This window comes from Rana temporaria, chromosome 4, assembly GCF_905171775.1.
Source record: "Rana temporaria chromosome 4, aRanTem1.1, whole genome shotgun sequence".
NCBI lineage: Eukaryota > Metazoa > Chordata > Amphibia > Anura > Ranidae > Rana > Rana temporaria.
In genome coordinates, this window is record NC_053492.1 from 130,098,188 (window position 1) to 130,115,360 (window position 17,173).

The following is a 17,173-nucleotide window of genomic DNA, read 5'->3' on the forward strand; positions in this document are numbered from 1 at the left end:
TCCACGCCGCAGGGTATTGCTCTGCAAGAGGCCCAATCTTCCCTCTTCACCGTGGGTATGGTCATAGACCTTCAGGGACCGGGGTCTTAAAAGAACACCACACACCTGGACCTATACAGCACCACTGGCAACAGGTATTCTCTAGGTATAGAAACCAGACCTGGAACCCAGGGTCCAGCCCTCCAAGGAGAGGCATTATAGGCAAAACCCCATCCACGAATTGGGGCCCGGGTACCGTCCACTTTGGCTATGAAGCACCTTGGACGGATCCGGTCAGCTGGCCCTGGTCCCAAGGACTACTACAGGCACAGCCTCAACGTGCACCAACACCTAAGACACTGGCGAAAAAACTGAGGTACTCCCACTATGGGTGGGGGTTATATAGGGAGGGAACTTCCTGTCGGAGAGTGCCAGTGTCCATCACCTGAAGGTACACTATATAACCCATATGTAATGGCTATGCTGCTCTGTGTCCCGTGATGTACGATAAAGAAAAATGCCAAATTTCCACGTGGGCATAAAAGATCCAAGCCCTGCCAATGTCCTTCAACCAGACAGACTGCCAGTACCAGCTGTATCCAAGTACTACTGAATTTAAGACGTGTATACCTGCATATGTGTATAGATTACTTACACACACAGTATATACACTCTCTGTATATATTTATTTGATTTAAACATTTGTGGTAAAATGGTGAATAGCAGTCGCAGCTTACTTTGTTTAAGTAAAGCTACTCCTCCATTAGGACATATTCTGATTAGTGTGGTGCCCTTGATAATGTTAGTCCCAAAGTGCCTCAGATGCTGTGAAACAGTATTTATATTTTACATGTATTTGAATAGCACTGTCAATTTACGCAGCTCTTTACATATATATTGTACATTCCCTGTCCTCAAGCAGCCTACAATCTAAGGTCCCCAACTCACATTCACATACAACGGTTAATCTAGACAGGAGCCAATTAACCTACCAGCATGTCTTTGGAGTGTGGGAGGAAACCGGAGTACCCAGAGGAAAAGGAAATCCACATAGGCACAGGGAGGACATGCAAACTCCAGGCAGGTAGAGCCTTGGTTGGGATTCAAACCAATGACCCTAGTGCTTCTAGGCAGGAGTGCCAACCACTTAGCCCCTGTGTTACAGTGATTATGAAATCTGTCAGATCATCTTTGTGTAAAGCAGTGGTAGAGATGCTCCTTGAGTGAGTGAGTGATAAACTTTTATAGCGCAACACATGCAAACTGAATCGCCTCTGGGCGCTTGGTATCCATTCCCTGGGCCCTCAGAAGAGATCTTGATCTTTCTCCTGAAGGCCAGGTGGTTTACCTCCAATCGGATGGTGGTTGGTAGAGCGTTCCATAGTCTGGGTCCTTGGACCGCAAATCTTCGTTCTCCTTTGGACTTGTATCTGGCTTTGGGTGGTACAGTGGTAGTCAATGGAGAAATGCTACTTTATATTAGTGGCCAGTAAAAAGATGCTCCCTAACATTGGTGAACATTGGGAAAAGTATTCCTTACATTGGTGGGCAGCTGGAAAAATGGCCCCTACATTGGTAGGCATCGGCAGAAGGTCCTCCTTACATTGGTAGAATGCTTATTACATCGGTAATAATGCCACCAAGGTGGTTAGTAGAAATAATGCCTTGTATACTAAGGATCTGTGTAAAGAGTGCCACTTACATTGGTGGTCAAGTTTAAAAAAAAAATATGTTTAAGCCATCGATAGATGGTTTGAATCTCGGCCGGTTCAACAGGGACAGGCCAAGATTCGAACCATAAATGGGCAGGTTGATTGTATCCAAGTTGGACCTGTGGGGCTTTTCATGCTAGTAATAATCACAGAGGGGTTGCTTTACTAAAACTTGAGAGTGCAAAATCTGGTGCAGCTGGGCATGGTAGCCAACCAGCTTCTAACTTCGACTTGTTCAATTATTCACATTATTGGACCATTCAGGTCCCCCTGTCTGTTTTGACGGCGGACCTGAACGGCTGCTCAATGCAATCCTATGGAGCATCGGATGTCATGGGAGACATGTCCGCTGACATCTGACCCGATCCGATCCACCAAAATCGGACAGATGGCTATACGTCCCCATTCGTCCATGGCTGAACAGATCGGGTGAGATCTGATGAAAACAGACATGCTGTCTGTTTTCATCAGATCTCCCCATAGGAGACAGCGGCACTGCACAAGCACCTCCCCACTCAGTGAGCAGAGAGGGACTTGTCATCCGCCGGCTCAGCGGAGATCAGCAGAGAAATCTCCCGCTGAGCCGGTGGACTCCGTAGCGACGGAGTCCGCCTGTGTGGAAGAGGCCTTAAGCTTTGACCAAAACACCTGGAAGCCAATTGGTATCTATGCAGAAGCTGCACAATATTTTGCACTTTCTAGTTTTAGTAAATCAACCAGTGTATTCTCCTGGCTAGGATGCCCCCCCCCCCCACCGGGAGAACACAACAGCTCCGAGGGAGGGATTCCAGTAGTCGTTCTTGCAACTCTATGGCTGGCTTTACATTGAGGGTCCATAGGAAAAATACACATTACATTGATGTTTATTGGCAAGAATTCCTCCTGTCAACTAAAGGATCAATATTGTAAATGCTTACTTACTTTATACAAGAGGGAAGAGGCTGGCTATACCAAGTGGCATTGACCTTCAAACTATGCAGGCACCATAAGGTGTGCAATCAACCACAGCTCAAGGAATACCTAGCAATCACTGGAGAATTCTAGGTTCTTTAAAAACCCTGGTAAGGCTTGCAAAAGGTGCCAACTAAAAAAAAACAAGAACAAAAAACACATAGATCAACCTGTGGGCAGGGCCGGCCCTACCATGGGACCCGATGGTACCATTGTACCAGGCAGCACTTTCAGGGGGGCAGCAAATTTCCTGCCTGCACGCCAACCCATTCTGCCAGCTCCACTCTCCACTCCACTGTGGGGCTAATTGCCACCCGACCGCTCCTCCCGTTCCGCTCTCCGCTCCACTGTGGGGTTAATTGCATGAATAGAGCCATAACAGGTCCTTTTTATACTCCTATATACATGTATAGAGCCATGATAGGTCCACTTTAGTTATCAATTCATGATATAAAATAATGGATGTGGGGGCATTTTGGTGGGCGTAATTTTTTTTTGGGGGGGGGGCAGCATTTCATTCTTGGTACCAGGCAGCACAATGTCTTGGGCCGGCACTGCCTGTGGGTAATAATCCTCAGTTTGTTAATATATTGACTTGACTCTACATAAATACCAAGGGCTGACTAGCAGGCATAGAAGTGCCAGGATGCCCCCACTTCTGTAACAGGAGATATATAAATATCTGCACAGCAAATTTTCTCTCTTGTAGGCTCAGAGCTTTGTTTTTGTGCATTTTTAGATAAGTTGTGTTTTTTAACTAGACTGAACTGAATAAAAACCAGCAAAAATGCATCTGGTGTAAAAGAGTCCTGATTGATAAACTATTTCATCTCCATCTGTTACATCCTGCAAACTAGACTCTTTATGGTATTTATCAGGACAGCGAAAGTGATTGAAGAGGTGGATGAGCGATTATTATTATTAGACACACAATTCTTCAATTTCTCTGCAATTGCTTTATCTTTTGTGCAGCTAGTCAAATACATTTCTAGGATCCATCGCCCAAAAGGGTAAAAAAAAAAAAAAGGCAAAGATGTAATCCCAGAACTCCACCAGGGGTTTGGGTGTCTTGAAAGGTATTAAGGGCCTGATCCACAGCCAGCGGGTGTAACTTACCGTAAATATTCGGATTTAAGTTACACCGCCGGAAAATTTCTACCTAAGTGCCCGATCCACAAAGCACTTACCTAGAAATTTTCTGCGGTGTAACTTAAATCCGGCCGGCGCAAGGCGTTCCTAATTTAATGGGGCGAGTCCCATTTAAATTAGGCGCGCTCCCGCGCCGGACGTACTGCGCATGCTCCCGACGCCATTTTCCCGACGTGCTTTGCGCGGTTTTACGTTGCGCCGGGTTTTGAGAATCGCAACGGGCGTAAAAAAAAAATTACGAGTTGCGGCGAAAAAAAAAAAAAAAAAATTGAAAAAAAAAAAAAAGACAGCGACGCGGGATAGAAGGGTCTACTTTTACAAGGTGTAAACAGTTTAGGCCTTGTAAAAGCAGCCCTAATATTGCGACGGCAAACTAATACTTACGGAGAAAAAACGAAGCGTAAAAGCTTTGTGGATCTCCGTAAGTGCCAATTTGCATACCCGAAGCGGCATTTCGACGAGAAATGCCCCCATCGGCGGCTGCGGTACTGCATCCTAAGATCCGACAGTGTAAGTCCCTTACACATGTCGGATCTTCTCCCTATCTATGAGAAACTGATTCTGTGGATCAGTTCCATAGATAGAAACAGGGATACGACGGCGTATCCCTTTTGAGGATCAGGCCCTAAATGCCTATTAGAAGTTCTTACAAATGTGTTGATGTTGTCCACGTATGGTCAGATCTGTCATAAATAAACTATATTGTAATAAACGTTATGACAGATGATGGTTGCTCCTAAAAGATCACAATTATCCTGAAAATGTCGTAATAGTAGTTCCTCCAGTCTGAATATTTTTTTGACACAAAGGTTTCCAGCTAGGGAGGCAGATTTCAGTTCCGATTATGGTTTTCTTTTACATGTTTATGCAGTGGAAAGATTAAACACCTTGCCCGATTTAGTATGTTTCTACTGAAACAATAGTCTGTTCTAGTATTAAGCTGGGTACACACTATGAGAAAATCAGAAGAGAAATTCTATACGAGGCACAATCATTTGATTTTTGTATAGTGTGTACACAACTTTCAACATCCGATTCAGACTTTCCAAAGGGATAAACTCTACTCATGCATGAACAGAACTAACGATTTTCATTAAATATGTAGGCCCGGATTCAGAAACGATTTACGGCAACGTATCTCCAGATTTCAAATGTGCGCCGTCGCATCTTTACGCCGATTCACAAAGAGAGATACGCCTGAAAACATGGCTTCAGCCGTCCGACGTAACTTGCCTACGCCGGCGTATCGTGGGCGCATAGTTACGCTGGACGCATTCGGCGTTCCCATTAAAAATATGCAAATGAGTAAGATACGCCGATTCACGAACGTACTTGCGCCCGGCGTATCAATATACGTCGTTTACGCAAGGCGTATGACCAGCGTAAAGTTACCCCTGCTATATGAGGCGCAGCCAATGTTAAGTATGGACGTCGGAACAGCGTCGAATTTTACGTGGTTTACATAGTTTGCGTAATTCGTACGTGAATGGGGCTGGGCGTAGTTTATGTTCACGTCGAAAGCATTGAGTATTTGCGACTTGATTCTGCGCATGCGCACTAGGATCCGTCTACGGACGGCGCATGTGCCGTTCGTTCGGCCCCTCATTTGCATGGGGTCACGGTTCATTTTAATAAAACACGCCCACTGTCAACCTACTTTGAATTACGCAGGCTTACGCCGGCCCATATACGCTACGCCGCCGTAACTTAGGACGCAAGTTGTTTCTGAATACGGTACCTGCTTCTCTAAGTTATGGGGGCGTAGTGTATATGAGATATGCTACGCCCGCCCAAACTTACGCGATTCTTTCTGAATCTTTCTGAATACTGTTTTCGTACGAGAAAAATCATATATTAAAGATGAAGCATGATCAGAAAAAAAAAGCCTTTGTCACTTGAGAATTTTCCTACAATTCGTACCCTCCTTGGTCTCAACCTGCTGTGAAGCATCGAGGAAAACTGGACAATCATTTTTCCAATTTTTTTATAGTGTGTTCTGGGCTTTAGAAAAATAATGTGGTTCTTGTTCGTGTTTTTAACCAGGCATGCACCAATTAAATAAGCAACATTTGAAATTAGCCTCAATGGGCAAAATTAATATTTTCATTGACTATGAAAAAAAAAAAAAAGAAAGACCTAGCATTATTTTCCAGGAGGGCTGCAATATAAGCCCTACCCCGAAAATAAGTCCTAGTTTAAAATGCTTGTAAAATCCTATAATCCACTCTATTACAGTATTATATAAAATGTACAATGTGTGCGTTTCTGTAATATAATTGCGGGGAAGAGAGCTCCGGCGGTGCACAGAAGCGCAGAGCGGTGCTATAATGAAGGTATTTGGTACAATTATATTCCAGAAACACATACAGTTGTATTCAAAATTATTCAACCCCCACTGAAATTGATTGTTTTGCCCAGTTTGACATTGATTTTGATCATCCTGTCATCCTGCTTACAATTAAGGCCCCGTACACACGACCAAACATGTATGCTGAAACTGGTCCGCGGGCCAGTTTCAGCATACATGTTCGGTCGTGTGTAGGCGCGAGCGGGCCGAATTCCAGCAAACATTTGCCCGCCAGGCTTTTTCCCAGCAGACAAATATTCCTGGACGTGTTTTAAAACCGTCCGCTGGAATCCTGCCCGCTCGGACATGTACGGTCGTCAGTACAGACCTACCGTACATGTCCGAGCGCCCGCCGTCCCTCGCATGCGTCGAATGACTTCGACGCATGCGTGGAAGCCTTTAAATGGCAGGCCCGCCCACGTCGCCGCGTCATCGTCGCGGCGACGACGCGGACACGCCCCGCGTATTGTTTACGCGCGGACTTCTGTACGATGGTTAGTACAACCATCGTACAGAAGCCCTCTGGCAGGCATGTACGGTGAAAACGGTCCGACGGACCGCTTTCATCGTACATGTTTGCTCGTGTGTACCGGGCCTAAATCAAAGAGGCACGTGTAGGTCAGACAAATATAACATAACATTTATAATGAAATAACCACAAATGTCTTTTCTGTGCTCACATCATTATCAGTTTTATTCAACCCCCAATTGACATTCAATCTTAGTACTTAGTACAACATCCTTTTACAGTTATAACAGCTTTTAAACTTGAAGCATAGCTTGACACAAGTGTCTTGCAGCGATCTACGGGTATCTTCGCCCATTCGTCATGGGCAAAAGCCTCCAGTTCAGTCACATTCTTAGGCTTGCGCACTGCAACTGCTTTCTTTAAGTCCCACCAGAGGTTCTCAATCGGATTTAAGTCTGGTGACTGCGATGGCCATTCCAAAATGTTCCAGCCTTTAATCTGCAACCATGCTCTAGTGGACTTGGAGGTATGCTTGGGATCATTGTCCTGTTGAAAGGTCCAACGTCTCCCAAGCCTCAGGTTTGTGACGGACTGCATCACATTGTCATCCAATATCTCCTGATACTGAAGAGAATTCATGGTACCTTGCACACGCTGAAGCTTCCCTGTACCTGCAGAAGCTCCAAAGCATGATTGACCCCCCGCCATGCTTCACAGTAGGCAAGGTGTTCTTTTCATCATAGGCCTTGTTCTTCCTCCTCCAAACATAGCGTTGATCCATGGGCCCAAACAGTTCTAATTTTGTTTCATCAGTCCACAGAACACAATCCCAAAACTTCTTGTGGTTTGTCCACATGACTTTTGGCATACTGCAGTCGACTCTTCTTATTATTTGGAGACAGCAAGGGGGTGCGCCTGAGAGTTCTGGCATGGAGGCCTTCATTACGCAGTGTGCGCCGTATTGTCTGAGCAGAAACTTCAGTACCCACATCTGGCAAATCTTTGCTCAGTTCCTCAGCAGTCACAAGGGGACTTTTCTCCACTCTATGCTTCAGGTAGCGCTCAGCAGTCGAAGTCAGCATCTTCTTTCTGCCACGACCAGGTAGCGTTTCAACAGTGCCCTTTGCCTTGAATTTTCGAATGATGCTTCCTATGGTGTCTCTTGGTATGTTTAACATCTTTGCAATCTTCTTATAGCCATTGACCTTCCTGTGAAGAGTAATCACCTCTTCTCTTGTCTTCCCGGACCATTCTCTTGACTTCACCATGTTTGTAACCACACCAGTAAATGTCTAGAAGGAGCTGAGTATCACAGTCATTTTAAAGCTGCCTAATTGGTGCTTATTAGGCTTTATTGCTGCTCCCTGACATCCACAGGTGTTTTCAATACCTGATTGAAAACACTTCAATGAACCTCTGTTCTTCAGAGTGGTAGTCTTTAAGGGGTTGAATAATTGTGTAAATGAAGAATTGACAAAAGAAACATTGACTACTGTATTACAAAACCAATTAATGTCATTTAGTTGCATATGGTTCTTTAAGAAGTCCTTGTAGGATTTCATTCTGAATACAATTACAAATGTACACTAAATTCCCTAAAACCCTTTACAGCATTGGGGGGTTGAATAATTTTGAACACAACTGTACTTGGTACATTATATAATAATGTAATAGAGTGGATTATAGGATTTTACAAGCATTTTAACTCAGTTCACACTGGGGATTCCTGTCAGGCAGGGAGGGAGAAGACCGCACATTACATGGTAAGACCTACCCCCAAAATAAGCCCTACTGTGTCTTTTGTTGCCAAAATTAATATAAGACCCGGGCTTATTTTCGAGGAAACACGGTATGGAAAAGGTAAGAACATTGGCAGAAGTATTGGATCATTCAGTAGGGATCAGATATATGATCTTTATCGTCCGAAAAAGCTCGCCAGGGTGAGGCAGGCTTACAAATCCAGCCAAGACGGAAATAATTACAAGCCTCCGATATCTCCCCAGGAGTAGGAGTTTTCTCGGCTTCATACCTCCACCCTGGCTGCTGTGAATACAAACATGGGCGGTTCTTGCTACTTTCTCTCTAATGTTAAATTAATAGTCTAGTAGCAGAAAAAGGAAATGGGTAGTGCTGGGAACTCAGCTGAACAGATCTTGGATTTAGAGATCCCGAGACTTATAAGAATTGAGCCCTAGATTTAACAACTCTCACAAATCTGAAATACTGATGTCTTGATGGGCACAGCAATTAACAGATTTAGTGTACAAAGTCAGGAACCCTCACGTCGTCAGGCCGTATAGTGTAAAATTCAGTATGTGTAGCTACTGACTCAGACTTCTGGGCTGAACATAGCAACAATGTTATCGGAGATCTGATAAAAGCTTTTCAGTGCTGCTCACTTCAATGTGTGTCTGCAAAGAAGATTCCCTGGGAAGCAAACCTTTTTTTTTCCCCATTTCCCACAACTGGAAGAGTGCTACAGAATGTGGTTACATTCAGACATAATTGGCCTGATACACAGCGAACGTTGTAATGTGAGCTGATGTATTGGAAAACTGTAAACTAAATAAATAATCAATAGACGTATTGAGGCTTGAAAACAAAGTGGGCAGAATGAATTATTAAACTCCCCTGAGTTTTCAGTAATAACTATTAAAAGCCTTTTTGAAGTAATCGCTATATATGCACACAGGGGTTAGGAAGAGACAAGCAATTGATTTCAAATTGTGCCAAGTCTCTGTGAGTTATTTCAACTGATTTGTGGTTTAAGGAATGATCACTTTAAAATGGTTACAAGGTAAAAACATGTTCCTGCCCATGGTGCGTATAGCGGTCATACACATTTCTACTGGACGGCAGAGCCCATGTCACACAAGCGATTTTGCAGCAGTGATTTGCAGAAGCTACAAAATCGTTCTCCTTAAGATTTTTAGTTGCTAGAAAAAAAAAATGTAAATTGCAATCAATAAAAAGGTCGTTGTTGTAGAAATTGCAAGCGATTTGTACACTGCGAGTCAGTAAGGCCCCTTTAACACGGTAGGTGCAATCAGGTCTATTTGTCAGTTTATCAAGACGACCTAATCAAAAGTTCTATTTTAGACAGTCCAAATTTAAATTGACTTGTTTCTATTTATATTTGACACCTCCAAGTACTGTACATCCAGATTTAAAAACAAAACAAAAAAAATGTCCGGACACCAGTGGCAGGGGGCACTCTTCCTCCCACCGGACACCAGTGGCGGGGGCACCCTTCCTCCCACCGGACACCAGTGGCGGGGGGGCACCCTTCCTCCCACCGGACACCAGTGGCGGGGGGGCACCCTTCCTCCCACCGGACACCAGTGGCGGGGGGGCACCCTTCCTCCCACCGGACACCAGTGGCGGGGGGGCACCCTTCCTCCCACCGGACACCAGTGGCGGGGGGGGCACCCTTCCTCCCACCGGACACCAGTGGCGGGGGCAACCTTCCTCCCACCGGACACCAGTGGCGGGGGCAACCTTCCTCCCACCGGACACCAGTGGCGGGGGCAACCTTCCTCCCACCGGACACCAGTGGCACCCTTCCTCCCACCGGACACCAGTGGCGGGGGCACCCTTCCTCCCACCGGACACCAGTGGCGGGGGCACCCTTCCTCCCACCGGACACCAGTGGCGGGGGCACCCTTCCTCCCACCGGACACCAGTGGCGGGGGCACCCTTCCTCCCACCGGACACCAGTGGCGGGGGCACCCTTCCTCCCACCAGACACCAGTGGCGGGGGCACCCTTCCTCCCACCGGACACCAGTGGTGGGGGCACCCTTCCTCCCACTGGACACCAGTGGCGGGGGCAGTGGCGGGGGCACCCTTCCTCCCACCGGACACCAGTGGCTGGGGCACTCTTCCTCCTCCTACTGACCACAAGCACTATGTAATTGTTTTGCTCCCACTGACCACCAAGTCTGAGACATTGTTTACTCCCACTGAGGTGAGAACATTTTTTACTCCAGCTGGCCACAATCTGGGCCTCCTGAAGTTTGAAGGATTGTAAACTGGCCCTTTATTTAGAAAGACACTGGATTCTGTTTGTGCTTTGTGGGGTCATTACTTGTCCAGGCACAATGTAAAAGCTGGTTTGCAGGTTTCCCATTGCCTATATCAGTGATGGCGAACCTTGGCACCCCAGATGTTTTGGAACTACATTTACCATGATGCTCAACTACACTGCAGAGTTCATGAGCATCATGGGAAATGTAGTTCCAAAACATCTGGGGTGCCAAAGTTCGCCATCACTGGCCTATATCAATAACTAGAGTGAAAGAATAATGAAAAAAAATTATATATATATATATATATATATATATATATATATATATATATATATATATATACACAAAATTCCTTGGTGCCAGACCAGGATTGGGAAAGACCAACTGCCTAGAATAAAATACATATGTACGAGGGTGCGCATGCGCGAGCGGCGGTGATGGACGCCTGATCCGTGCGCTCCGCTCCAGGCCCGGACAGCGGCGCCCCTAGCTCGGTTCACGGCCGCCGTTGCTAGTAACGGACGATACGAGCGGACTCCTCGGGCTATCGGGCACATTTTGACCCCTTCGGCGGACAAAACGGAGGAAGACTCGGGCAGTTATAGGAGAAGGAAAACTGTGAGGTAAAATCAAGATGGCCGCCATGCAGCAGCCTAAAACCCTCACACACAGCCTGATTGAGAAGGGGACACACAGGCCAATGCAGCCCTTCCTCCCCCCCCAGCAGTTTTCCCCAGAAGCAGTGGGGAGTTCCCCTCAGAGGTGCTCTCTGTCTCAGGAGGCCATAGGCTTATTAAAATCGCCAGAGGGGGCTGAATCACCTCCCTTACAATTGGGAGCTAACATGCTTCTGACACAAAATCCCCTCAGCCATGACACGCAGCTACAGGGCTCTGCAGCTTCAATGGATGACCTATTCCTCAAATTCTCTATGCTTCTAGAGAGAGGACTGTCTCAAACTGCTGCAAAAATAACAGGTGATCTGAAGGCAGACTTTCATTCACTAGGCTCCAGAATTGAAGCTATTGAAAGCAAAATGGAGGAAACAGTCGCTGCTACCTCACAGAACTTTAGCCAATTACAAACACTACAAGACCAACTGGACATTGCTATGTCTCGTATCGATGACCTCGAGAACAGATCGAGAAGAGCGAATATTAGGATCCGTGGGCTCCCTGAGACCATTTTGAATGTGCCAGAAGCAGTGCAGGACCTTATAAAATATCTTGTCCCGTCTGTTGCCCCCCATCATTTGGAGCTGGATAGAGCCCATAGAGCCCTGGGACCTCCCAGGAAAGACGGTTTCCCTAGGGATATCATTGCCAAACCCCATCATTACTTCATAAAGGAGGAGGTCATGAGGCAAGCAAGATCTAATCAAAACATAATGTGCCAGGGACATCAGGTACAACTTTTCACCGATCTATCTCCATCCACCATCCAGAGACGTCGATCCTTGAAGCCCCTGCTCCTAGCTCTTACCCAGAAAGTGATCAAATATAAATGGTCCTTCCCTTTTGCAGTCAAGTTTGAATTCAAAGGCAAACCCTACGCTTTTTCCAATCTCCCAGACGGTGAGGCATTGCTCCTTCGCCTGAAGATCATTGCACAAGAAGCGGAAATGGACACGTCCAACACAGGACAGGGATCTAATAAACGAGCCATTCCCACTAGCCCTCCATCTCCATTATGGGTGAAGAACAAAAACAAGAAGGCTAAAGATGATGGAACTACCTGAAGTAGTACTTCTCCTGCTTGAATAGCAGGTTTTTGTTCACCGTTGTGCTAAACCTTGGCTGAGCTGAACAAACTGACTTGATTTGTCGCACTCGATTTCTTCCATTGTGTGGTGTTTCGTCTCTTCTAATTTTTTCTCTCCTAGTCTCTACTAAAATGTTGGATTCTAGGTTCAAGTGTGCTCTATACTCCCAGATATGCTAGACCGGTTGTCTTTTTTCTATGTCTCCCTCCTGGTTACTTTATATTGTCCCTTTTACTACAGCTGAACCCTTTGGGTATTGGGGAGGCTACTTTTTAGGCTTACTAGAGGATTATCTGGGTTTTGCTCAATTTTTTTCTTCTTTTTTTCCGCGGGGGAGGGCCCGCGAAGGCATTCGGGGGTTTCTCACTCTTACTCCCAGGTTACGGATATATTGTATGTCGTGCACCGTTCCATTATTTTTATGTGATCATTCCTTTTTCATGGGCGCCCGGTCTGGGCCTGGTCCCTATGCGCCTCCTTCCAGCCTTCGGTCGACTTATGGTCCCCGAGGGATGGACGGCTCTCCCTGGTTTGGGGAGAGCTGATTGTGAATTCACTTACATGAGCGTCTGGGGCCTCTCCTCCCTAGCGCTCCTTTTTCTTATTTCAGGAGACCTTTCTGGTTCTGTCCTTTCCTGTCTTCCCCTCCCTCTTCCCGTGATCCCTATGCATCTTTCTGTTGGTCTAACATGTGTTATGCTTCCAGGTACCCCAGTTAACAGAATCAGCTCGGGGGGTCCAGACCTCGTGAAGGTTGCTGCGATCTGGGTAAGATCCTTCTTGGTCCTGAGACTGCAGCAGGTGAGTGAGGGATGCTTGCGCTGGGGGGCCACCTCTGAACTCCATGGCTAGCTCCTGTGATCTTAAGCTCCGCATTGCTTCCCAAAATGTCCAAGGTATTAACTCCCCGATTAAACGAAGGAAGGTATTGGATCAATATAAATCTCTCCATTTTGATGTCATTATGTTACAGGAGACTCACTTTCCTATCCGATACAGCCCTACTTTTCTTCATCAGCATTTCCCCCAATTTTATTTAGCCAGTGCAGAAAACAAAACGAAAGGGGTGGCTATTCTTTTCTCCAAAAAGTGTGCATTTGTTAAGACTTCCGACATCTCTGACCCGGATGGGCGGTTTTTACTTTTGAAAGGGAGGATAGGGGATCAAATATTCTCATTTGTATCTTATTACGCCCCGAATAGGGGACAAGCAAAATTTTTCAAGGAGATGCTTGAGACCCTATCCCCTAATTTAGAAGGTACTATAGTATTTGGTGGGGATTCCAATATGGCCCTGGATCACGGATTAGACAAAACTAAACCGCCTGGGTCTAGACTAATACGTCCGTCGAGAGAAAGCCTCAAAATCGCCAGGCTTCTGCATAGCTTTGGCCTTGCGGATGCCTGGAGGGAACTCAACCCCTCTAAGAGAGACTACACTCACTTTTCCCACCCACATCTCACATATGCTCGCATTGATCACATTCTTACACCCTCCACCACCTTACCGGCTGTACTGTCTGCTTCCATACGGGACTCTGCTATATCAGACCACTCCATAGTTCTTATCACACTTAAACTAGGCCTCAGGGTAGGCTCGCGCACGTTATGGAGATTGAATGAGTCGCTACTTTCTGAGCCGGCCAGAGTCAAGGAGATAGGATCTGCCCTATTAGACTATTTTAAGCTCAACGATACTGGAGATGTGTCGGAGGAAACACTCTGGGCGGCCCACAAAGCCTATATCAGGGGTAAGCTTATACAGATCTCCTGGCGGGTTAAGAAGGAAAGATTAGCTGATATAGAGAAATTAGAAAAGGAATATTCTTCCCTTAAGGAAATGCATAAAAAGAATCCGACGGGAGTCCCTACTACCCTGCTTGATAATGCCAGGTTGGCTCTGAACCTAGCTCTGACAACCCGAGCAGAAAAATCACTTAGATGGGGTGCACACAAATTCTTCACCAAAGCTGACAGAATCGGACCCATGCTCGCATCCAAACTTTCCCCCAAAACCAAACTGATCTCCATGCCTAAAATTAAAATAGGGGGGGATCCTCCCACGACCAATCCCTCCAAGATCCTGGAAGCTTTTCATAGCTTTTATTCAAGCCTCTATGACTCTCATACACCGCCCTCGACGAACCTACATTCAAAATTTTTTGATGGCCTCCCCATCCCTTCTATCTCGAGGGCTCACAGGGAGATAATGGATTCCCCAATCACAGGGGATGAGGTGAGGGAGGTGATCAAGGGTCTCCGTAAGGGGTCAGCTCCGGGACCGGATGGTCTTTCCATCCCTTATTATAAATCCTTTGTAGATATACTCACACCCCATATGGTCAGATTCTTTAACTCCAAAACCATGGGCAGCCCTTTTGACCCCCAGATTAACACGGCTTTTATTTCAGTTATCCCCAAACCTGACAAAAATCCAGAAGATGTCCATAATTACCGTCCAATTTCCCTTATTAACAATGACCTTAAGGTCCTCACAAAAATTTTAGCCAACAGACTGGCGGGGTTTATTGGACAGTATGTACACAGTAACCAAGTGGGATTCATACCGGGCAGACAAGGCCCAGATCAAATTAGACGGGCAATAGACTTAATATCGATACTACAAACCAATTGGACGGGAGGGACCCCCCAGAAGGGGTTTTTATTGTCACTGGATCTCCAAAAGGCCTTCGATTCTGTTTCCTGGCCTTACATTTTCAACGTTCTCGAACGTTGGGGGTTTGGGTCCGGGTTTCTAGGTATAGTCAGAGCACTGTATGCACACCCTAGGGCGATTGTTCGGATAAATGGCCACTACTCCAAACCCATAGAAATTAAGAGAGGCACGAGACAGGGCTGCCCCCTGTCGCCATTATTATTTGCTATTGCGATAGAATCTCTCGCTATTGCCATAAGACAGAATCCCGATATATTAGGAGTCAAGTGCGGGGAACAGATCCATAAATGTGCGCTCTTCGCGGACGACATACTATTGTTCTTGACTTCTCCCATTACCACCCTCCCCAACCTATGTCGTACTCTAGACAACTTTTCTAAACTTTCGGGCCTCTCGGTCAACTACTCCAAATCTCAAGCACTAAATATATCTCTAAGTCCCCAAGAAGTTCAGGGCCTCCAACATTCCTTTAAATTTATCTGGAGTGAGTCGACTATAAAATACCTAGGCATCACCTTAGCAGCCAAGACCGAGACTCTCTATAACCTTAACTATCCCCCCATATACAAAAAACTGGAAACTGACATGCTTAATTGGTCTAAATTAAACCTTTCCTGGATTGGTAGGATCAACTCGATCAAAATGACTCTGTTCCCCAAACTCCTATATTTCTTTCGCTCCCTTCCTATCCCAATCAGAAGGAATCACTTAAAATCGTTTCAAAGTAAACTACTTAAGTTCGTATGGGGCGCTTCGGGGTATCGTATACCCCAGGACACACTCTTTCGACATAAACGGAAAGATGGGCTTGGTCTTCCCGATCTATACAACTACTTCCTCTCAGCTAGATTAGTACAGCTCTCATCTATATATGACAAACACAATATACCGGATTGGGTCAACATTGAGGAACAAGCAGTCCCCAACATACCACTGGACTGCCTTCTATGGATTCCTATTAAATCTCGCCCTTCTATCTTATCCCCAGTGTTGTCCCAATCTTTTGCCTTATGGGATCGCCTTAGACAAAACACCAACCTTACCTCGTCTATCCGTCCTTTAGCTCGTATTTTTAATAACCCTGATTTTCCTCCCGAAATGCGATCTGAGGAGTTTCAATGGTGGTTGGATAAGGGGCTGTATCGGATAGGACAATATTTTACCCCTAGTGGTCCTATTTCCCTTTCTTTCTGTGTTCACACCCTGAAACTACCTGAATCGGAGAAGGCCCACTTTCAGCAGATTTCACAATTCCTGCATGCCATTTGGAAATCAAAACCTCTACCCCCTAACTTTACATCATATGAAATCTGGTGCGGCCAAGCCATGGAGCGGAGAGGTGGTATTTCGGCAATCTATGCGGCCCTCACTCATCCATCAACCAAAACACCCTATATGGAGGCCTGGGAGGCTGACTTCCGTATGGATATTAGCCAAGAATCCTGGCATAAAGCATTCTTTAGATCATTCCGGGGTATACAGGGAACGTCCTTGATGGAGGCTAGTGTTAAAGTCATTACTAGATGGTATCTCACACCCTCCAGATTAGCGGTCATGTACCTAGGTGGAAACCCGAATTGCTTTAGGGGTTGTCAGCTGAGAGGCACTATGGCTCATATATGGTGGGAGTGCCCTAGGATTCGCTCCTTCTGGAGAATCATCTTCAACATGATATTCACAGTGACAGGGACCCGGATTCCTAGGTCTCCAGAGGTAGCTCTCCTGAATGCCCATATCCCTCTACTGGCCAAACCTACTCAAAAATTAATGCACTTTATTCTGCTTGGTGCCAAAATAGCCATTGCAAAATCCTGGAAGCAACCCAAGCCGATGGTATCGGTTGCTAAGCAAAAAATTTCATGGGTCATGACCCAAGAAAAGTTATCCAGCATTCTGGATGATTCTTTTGAGATGTTTCTTGAGACCTGGGGACCTTGGGCTGACTATATCGGTGTTCCTCTGGCACCCATTTAAGTCACAGCTTGACTGCCGCCTAGCCCTATGTTAGACATGCTATATCCCCTCCCTTCCCTGACCTCTTTCCCTCTTCTTCTATATATTTCCTAATCTATTACCTTTATGTGACTTTCCCTTTGGTACT